We start from the raw sequence: 9,402 nt of genomic DNA, 5'->3' as shown, positions 1-9,402 counted from the left end.
ATGACATAAAAGTACTGTAAATCAAATCAAATTTTATTTGTCACATACAGTGGGGCAAAAAAGTATTTAGTCAGCCACCAATTGTGCAAGTTCTCCCACTTAAAAAGATGAGAGGCCTGTAATTTTCATCATAGGTACACTTCAACTATGACAGACAAAATGAGAAAAAAAATCCAGAAAATCAAATTGTAGGATTTTTAATGAATTTATTTGCAAATTATGGTGGAAAATAAGTATTTGGTCACCTACAAACAAGCAAGATTTCTGGCTCTCACAGACCTGTAACTTATTCTTTAAGAGGCTCCTCTGTCCTCCACTCGCTACCTGTATTAATGGCACCTGTTTGAACTTGTTATCAGTATAAAAGACACCTGTCCACAACCTCAAACAGTCACACTCCAAACTCCACTATGGCCAAGACCAAATAGCTGTCAAAGGACACCAGAAACAAAATGGTAGACCTGCACCAGGCTGGGAAGACTGAATCTGCAATAGGTAAGCAGCTTGGTTTGAAGAAATCAACTGTGGGAGCAATTATTAGGAAATGGAAGACATACAAGAGCACTGATAATCTCCCTCGATCTGGGGCTCCACGCAAGATCTCACCCCGTGGGGTCAAAATGATCACAAGAACGGTGAGCAAAAATCCCAGAACCACACGGGGGGACCTAGTGAATGACCTGCAGAGAGCTGGGACCAAAGTAACAAAGCCTACCATCAGTAACACACTATGCCGCCAGGGACTCAAATCATACAGTGCCAGACGTGTCCCCCTGCTTAAGCCAGCACATGTACAGGCCCGTTTGAAGTTTGTTAGAGAGCATTTGGATGATCCAGAAGAAGATTGGGAGAATGTCATATGGCCAGATGAAACCAAAATATAACTTTTTGGTAAAAAACACAACTCTTCGTGTTTGGAGGACAAAAAAAGCTGAGTTACATCCAAAGAACACCATACCTACTGTGAAGCATGGGGGTGGAAACATCATGCTCTGGGGCTGTTTTTCTGCAAAGGGACCAGGACGACTGATCCGTGTAAAGGAAAGAATGAATGGGGCCATGTATCGTGAGATTTTGAGTGAAAACCTCCTTCCATCAGCAAGGGCATTGAAGATGAAACGTGGCTGGGTCTTTCAGCATGACAATGATCCCAAACACACCGCCCGGGCAACGAAGGAGTGGCTTCGTAAGAAGCATTTCAAGGTCCTAGAGTGGCCTAGCCAGTCTCCAGATCTCAACCCTATAGAAAATCTTTGGAGGGAGTTGAAAGTCCGTGTTGCCCTGCAACAGCCCCAAAACATCACTGCTCTAGAGGACATCTGCATGGAGGAATGGGCCAAAAAAACAGCAACAGTGTGTGAAAACCTTGTGAAGACTTACAGAAAACGTTTGACCTCTGTCATTGCCAACAAAGGGCCATATAACAAAGTATTGAGATAAACTTTTGTTATTGACCAAATACTTATTTTCCACCATAATTTGCAAATAAATTCATTAAAAATCCTACAATGTGATTTTCTGGATTTTTTTCTCATTTTGTCTGTCATAGTTGAAGTGTACCTATGATGAAAATTACAGGCCTCTCATCTTTTTAAGTGGAAGAACTTGCACAATTGGTGGCTGACTAAATACTTTTTTGCCCCACTGTACACATGGTTAACAGATGTTAATGCGAGTGTAGCAAAATGCTTGTGCTTCTATTTCCGACAATGCAGTAATAACCAACGAGTAATCTAACCTAACAATTCCAAAACTACTACCTTATACACACACGTGTAAAGGGATAAAGAATATGTACATAAAGATATATGAATGAGTGATGGTACAGAACGGCAGAGGCAAGATGCAGTAGATGGTATCGAGTACAGTATATACATAAGAGATGAGTAATGTAGGGTTTGTACACAAAGTGGCATAGTTTAAAGTGGCTAGTGATACATGTATTACATAAAGATGCAGTAGATGATATAGAGTACAGTATATACATATGAGATGAGTAATGTAGGGTATGTAAACATTATATTAAGTAGCATAGTTTAAAGTGTCTAGTGATATATTTTTACATCAATTTCCATCCATTTCCATTATTAAAGTGGCTGGAGTTGAGTCAGTGTGTTGGCAGCAGCCACTCAATGTTAGTGGTGGCTGTTTAACAGTCTGATGGCCTTGAGATAGAAGCTGTTTTTCAGTCTCTCGGTCCCAGCTTTGATGCACCTTTACTTACCTTGCCTTCCGGATGATAGTGGGGTGAACAGGCATTGGCTCGGGTGGTTGTTGTTCTTGATGATCGTTATGGCCTTCCTGTGACATTGGGTGGTGTAGGTGTCCTGGAGGGCAGGTAGTTTGCCCCCGGTGATGCGTTGTGCAGACCTCACTACCCTCTGGAGAGCCTTACGGTTGTGGGCGGAGCAGTTGCCGTACCAGGCGGTGATACAGGATGCTCTCGATTGTGCATCTGTAGAACTTTGTGAGTGCTTTTGGTGACAAGCCAAATTTCTTCAGCCTCCTGAGGTTGAAGAGGCGCTGCTGTCTGTGTGGGTGGACCAATTCAGTTTCTCCGTGATGTGTACGCCGAGGAACTTAAAACGTACTACCCTCTCCACTACTGTCCCGTCGATGTGGATAGGGGGGTGCTCCCTCTGCTGTTTCCTGAAGTCCACAATCATCTCCCTTGTTTGTGCTGTATGTGCTGTAGGTGCTTGACAAATGAACCTGTTTCTCTAAGTATTAGCGTTGTGTCACATGAGAGAGCTAATGCATTATGATTCAAGTAAAAGTGAGTCGCCCAGTAAAATATTACTTGAGTAAAAATCTAAAAGTATTTGGTTTTAAATATAGTTAAGTATCAAAAGTAAATGGAATTGCTCAAATGTACGTAAGTGTCAAATTCCTTATATTAAGCAAACTAGCTGGCACAATTTTCTTTTTTTTTCTTTTTTATTGATGGATAGCCAGAGGAACACTCAGACATCATTTACAAACAAAGCATTTGTGTTTAGTGACTCCGCAAGATCAGAGGCAGTAGGGGTGACCAGGGATGTGTGTGATAAGTGTGTGAATTAGAACATTTTCCTGTCAAAATGTAACAAGTACTTTTGGGTGTCAGGGAAAATGTATGGAGTAAAAAGTACATTATTTTCTTTAGGAATGTAGTGAAGTACAAATTGGCAAAAATATAAATAGTAAAGTACAGATACCCCCAAAAACGATTTAAGTAGTATTTTCACCAATGAGAAACAGTAAATTCCCGAGGACAGAAAAGTAGGAAAAATATAGGGGGAGAATGAGAGAGATGAAGAAGGGGGGGGAAAGATAGAATGAGAGAGAAGGATTCATTAGAATACATACTTTTATTGGGTCAAAACAACCTCCTCCAGCCTCTTAATGTAACAATTAATGTCACCAATAGAGTGAAGAGGAGGAGGAGGAGCTTTGTGGACCCTTTGTGTCCGGAAGTAATTAGGCCATTCATTGCAGCCATTGGCGCTCTGTAGAGTTGCTATTTTCTCGTGTTAATTAATTCGTTACATTTTTATATTACTCATTATACTAAGAAAGTCTAATTTAATCAACAGATACGATAGTCAGGTTAAAAATGTTAAAGGTACAAGACTATACATATCTGGCTGTGTTGGCAAAATCACTGCATACAGTGCCTTGCGAAAGTATTCGGACCCCTTGAACTTTGCAACCTTTTGCCACATTTCAGGCTTCAAACATAAAGATATAAAACTGTATTTTTTTGTGAAGAATCAACAACAAGTGGGACACAATCATGAAGTGGAACGACATTTATTGGATATTTCAAACTTTTTTAACAAATCAAAAACTGAAAAATTGGGCGTGCAAAATTATTCAGCCCCCTTAAGTTAATACTTTGTAGCGCCACCTTTTGCTGCGATTACAGCTGTAAGTCGCTTGGGGTATGTCTCTATCAGTTTTGCACATCGAGAGACTGAATTTTTTTCCCATTCCTCCTTGCAAAACAGCTCGAGCTCAGTGAGGTTGGATGGAGAGCATTTGTGAACAGCAGTTTTCAGTTCTTTCCACAGATTCTCGATTGGATTCAGGTCTGGACTTTGACTTGGCCATAACACCTGGATATGTTTATTTTTGAACCATTCCATTGTAGATTTTGCTTTATGTTTTGGATCATTGTCTTGTTGGAAGACAAATCTCCGTCCCAGTCTCAGGTCTTTTACAGACTCCATCAGGTTTTCTTCCAGAATGGTCCTGTATTTGGCTCCATCCATCTTCCCATCAATTTTAACCATCTTCCCTGTCCCTGCTGAAGAAAAGCAGGCCCAAACCATGATGCTGCCACCACCATGTTTGACAGTGGGGATGATGTGTTCAAGGTGATGAGCTGTGTTGCTTTTACGCCAAACATAACGTCTTGCATTGTTGCCAAAAAGTTCAATTTTGGTTTCATCTGACCAGAGCACCTTCTTCCACATGTTTGGTGTGTCTCCCAGGTGGCTTGTGGCAAACTTTAAACGACACTTTTTATGGATATCTTTAAGAAATGGCTTTCTTCTTGCCACTCTTCCATAAAGGCCAGATTTGTGCAATATACGACTGATTGTTGTCCTATGGACAGAGTCTCCCACCTCAGCTGTAGATCTCTGCAGTTCATCCAGAGTGATCATGGGCCTCTTGGCTGCATCTCTGATCAGTCTTCTCCTTGTATGAGCTGAAAGTTTAGAGGGACGGCCAGGTCTTGGTAGATTTGCAGTGGTCTGATACTCCTTCCATTTCAATATTATCGCTTGCACAGTGCTCCTTGGGATGTTTAAAGCTTGGGAAATCTTTTTGTATCCAAATCCGGCTTTAAACTTCTTCACAACAGTATCTCGGACCTGTCTGGTGTGTTCCTTGTTCTTCATGATGCTCTTTGCGCTTTTAACGGACGGACCTCTGAGACTATCACAGTGCAGGTGCATTTATACGGAGACTTGATTACACACAGGTGGATTGTATTTATCATCATTAGTCATTTAGGTCAACATTGGATCATTCAGAGATCCTCACTGAACTTCTGGAGAGAGTTTTCTGCACTGAAAGTAAAGGGGCTGAATAATTTTGCACGCCCAATTTTTCAGTTTTTGATTTGTTAAAAAAGTTTGAAATATCCAATAAATGTCTTTCCACTTCATGATGGTGTCCCACTTGTTGTTGATTCTTCACAAAAAAATACAGTTTTATATCTTTATGTTTGAAGCCTGAAATGTGGCAAAAGGTTGCAAAGTTCAAGGGGGCCGAATACTTTCGCAAGGCACTGTAGCCCATCGATGGGAGAGGATACCCGTTGTCACAGTTCCAAGACCAGTTAGAAATGTCCAGCTAACTCTAAGCCAATAACGCCGGTGGATATCAAAACTGAACGTTGTCTCACGACACGACATAGCTCGAATCAGTCATGGCTATTCAATAAAACAATAAATAATTTAAAAGTTTCTTTCCAGCGAATTTCATAGTTACATGATTGTTTAACTAGGAAATTAATGATAGGATATAGCCGGGAGCATATGAGCACTAGGCTAACTCAGTACAGTTATTGTAGTTATGTTTCACTATATTGGATCACTCAAATATATTGATATCACTCCGCAGCGGAGGGATACATCCGAAGTGAGAATTTACAGATTTACTCCTGTGTATACCTGTGTCACGGCTGGGGTCTGCCACATCTATAGACCCCATGGCTGCGACACACGTTCTCTTTTATTTTCTCGGCGGGATCTGGGATTCATTTTCTCAGTGCTGGGATCTGTGGTTGCACATTCAACATGGGGTGTGGCTGCGTCCTGGGCTCTACTGAGAGGAGTGCCCCTCGCTGAGATCTGTGCTGCGGCCAGTTGTGCTTCCTCTTGCACCTTTTGCTAGGTACTATCGTGTAAATGTGGCACCTCCCTCTGCGGTCGGTTCTGGCTGGCCAGGTCCCTCTAGCACCGACTAATCTGGTACAGGTATACCAATATATTGGAGTGATCAAATATAGTGAAACATAACAAAGGTTACGTGTGTAACCACGGTTATGTGAGCTATATGGATCAGTCCAATCCTCTACGGTGCTAGAGGCGCCTCAAAAAGATATTGTAGAGAACGTGTGTCGCGGCCATGGGGTCTATATATAGGGGTAGACCCCAGCTGTAATCACCTCGGCTGTGGAGTGAAACCAATATATTAGTTTTGTTTTTAAGCCCTGATATTTTACTAGTCATGTCAGTTAAGAAGAAATTCTTAATTTCAATGACAGCCTAGGAACAGTGGGTTAATTGCCTTCAGGGGCAGAATGACATGTTTTTTTTTTTACCTTGTCAGCTCATGGATTTGACCTTGCAACCTTTCGGTTACTAATACAAAATTCTAACCACTAGGCTACATGCCAGCCCATGAGCTGGTGGTGAAAAGTACATCAGATGACACGTATTTAGGAGAGCAAATCGATATTCAGTCCAACAATCAGCTGTAACTGTCAATAATAAAACAAAGCTTAAAACTATGTTTGATTGAACCTGAATCCAGAAACTGAATTGTGAAGTCGCTTCTGGACAAGACTTCCTCACCACTCTAATACACACTCCTGCATCGCCATGATTTCCCTTTTTCTACATGTGGCAGTTTACTCTGCTAGAACGAGAAGCAGCCTGTCTGTCTGTTGGAAAGTTACAGCATCTCTCCTCAAACCAAAACTTCCCCCACAGTATAACAACATATCCCTTTAAAACCCACCTCACAGTGGAGTTTCTCTGGTATACTAACAGTGTGGCTATAATTGTCCTGATGAAACCTACAACATGAAAGCTAAAACCACCTAACAAAAACACAAAACTACATGATCTTCTATCATTGGGGATAGGAACCACATATCTAAACACCAGCTAAATGTGTTTTGATATAAACAGTATTTTAACTTTCAGTTACTCCAACCCCCAGTCCGTACTACAGCAACTCCAACTGTCATACCTAGAAGTACTAGCACCATATCAGATCACACACAAAATTAACAAGATTCACATTCTGGGTAATCTTTCTATCTAGGAAAATGTCATTTTCACCTAGAAAAATATAATTTCCTCTAGGCTAAGCTGCTTGACGGTTTGACCAACAGGGCAGTAAAGTAACTGAGCAAATGACAGAGATGGAGGGCGAGAAACAGCCGGTCACTGTTTCTTTTTCCACTTTTCTCTCTCGTTCACTGTTTCTATAAACAGAAAACCCCCCCTGTGGCTTGTTTTTGAGTGCTTGTCTCTGCCTGTGGTGAAGAACACATGGAGACAGTTATGTTCAGTCAACATAATCACAGGATACATGCACACACATACACACCACCGCACACACATATGTGTGCACACACACAATAATTTATTCAATAAAGATAGGCTCTTCAATGATATTTGCTTGCCTCATATTTCTTCTATCTTTGTTTCATTTTCATCTAGACCACCCACTAACATCACAGGACACATCCTGTAGAGACTAGCTTGTGTCAATGCCCCAGTTTGTAAGTCAACGAACTGTTGCAATATCAAACAATTCTACTTTGAGTCAAAGTTAGTGAGTGACCGTCATGTCACTTTGAACTTGGATAAAAGTGACATTTGTGACATTAGGTTGGACTTGGTTGTCAAAATCATTCTATTCCCCAATACTTTCCAGAACAGTGTTCCGTTACTAAATGTCCATGGAAAACCTCATGAAATGCTTAGATTGGTTGGAAGTTAATGCAGGCATTGCCAGTGAGTAAATATTAATTGAACAGTCCACAGTGCCCTCAACTCTGTTAGTAGTGATAAGATAAAGTCTACCTGTGCAAAGGGCCCATGGAGTGGAACCTTTCATCAATTGGGCCAAAAGGCCTTCCATGAAAATGGAACTACACACATGGAACATAAAGTACCAGTCAAAAGTTTGGACACACCTACAGTACTCATTCAAGGGTTTTTCTTTATTTGTACTATTTTATATATTGTAGAACAATAGTGAAGACATCAACACTATGAAATAATACATATGGAATCATGTAGTAGCCAAAATAGGGTTAAACCAATCCAAATATATGTTATATTTTAGATTATTTAAAGTAGCCACTCTTTGCCTTGATGACAGCTTTGAACACTTTTAGGATTCTCTCAAACAACTTCATGAGGAATGCTTTTCCAACAGTCTTGAATGAGTTCCTACATATGCTGAGCACTTGTTGGCTGCTCTGCGGTCGAACTCATCCCAAGCCATCTCAACTTGGTTGAGGTCAGCTGATTGTGGAGACCAGGTCATCTGATGAGGCACCATCACTCTCCTTGTTGGTCAAATAGCCCTTACACAGCCTGGAGGTGTGTTTTGGGTCATTGACCTGTTGAAAAACAAATGATAGTCCAACTAAGCGCAAACCAGATGGGATGGCGTATCGCTGCAGAATGCTGTGGTAGCCATGCTGGTTAAGTGTGCCTTGAATTCTAAATAGATCACTGACAGTGTCACCAGCAAAGCACCTCTACACCATCATACCTCCTCCTCCATGCTTCACGGTGGGAACCACACATATGGAGATCCTCCGTTCACCTACTCTGTCTCACAAAGAGATGGCGGTTGGAACGAAAAATCGAAAATTTGGACTTTCTTGGCCCAAGCAAGCCTCTTCTTCTTATTGCTGTCCTTTCCTGGTGGTTTCTTTGCAGCAATTCGACCATGAAGGCTTGATTCACGCAATCACCTCTGAACAGTTGATGTTGAGATGTGTCTGTTACTTGAACTCTGTGAAGCATTTATTTGGACTGCAATCTGAGGTGCAGTTCACTCTAATGAACGTATCCTCTGCAGCAAAGGTAACTCTGGGTCGTTCCTTCCTGTGGCGGTCCTTATGAGGGCCAGTTTCATCATAGTACTTGATGGTTTTTGAGACTTTACTTGAAGAAACTTTCAAAGTTATTGAAATGTTGACTGACCTTCATGTCTTAAAGTAATGATGGCTTGTCATTTCTCTTTGCTTATTTGAGCAGTTTTTGCCATAATAGGACTGTCTTCTGTATACCATCCCTACCTTGTCACAATACAACTGATTGGCTAAAATGCATTAAGAAGGAAAGAACTTGCACAAATGAACTTTTAACAAGGCACACCTCTTAATTGAAATGCATTCCAGCTGACTACTTCATGAAGCTGGTTTAAAGAATGTCAAGAGTGTGCAAAGCTGTCATCAAGGCAAAGGGAGGCTACCTTGAATAATCTAAAATATATTTTAATTTGTTTAACACTTTTTTGGTTGCTATATGATTCCATATGTGTTATTTCATAGTTGTGATGTCTTCACTATTATTCTACAATGTAGAAAATAGTAAAAATAAAGAAAAACCCTTGAATGAGTAGGTGTTTCCAAACTTTTGACTGGTACTGGATAAT

Source organism: Oncorhynchus clarkii, chromosome 6 (assembly GCF_045791955.1).
Source record: "Oncorhynchus clarkii lewisi isolate Uvic-CL-2024 chromosome 6, UVic_Ocla_1.0, whole genome shotgun sequence".
Lineage (NCBI taxonomy): Eukaryota > Metazoa > Chordata > Actinopteri > Salmoniformes > Salmonidae > Oncorhynchus > Oncorhynchus clarkii.
This window is presented reverse-complemented; position numbering follows the sequence as displayed.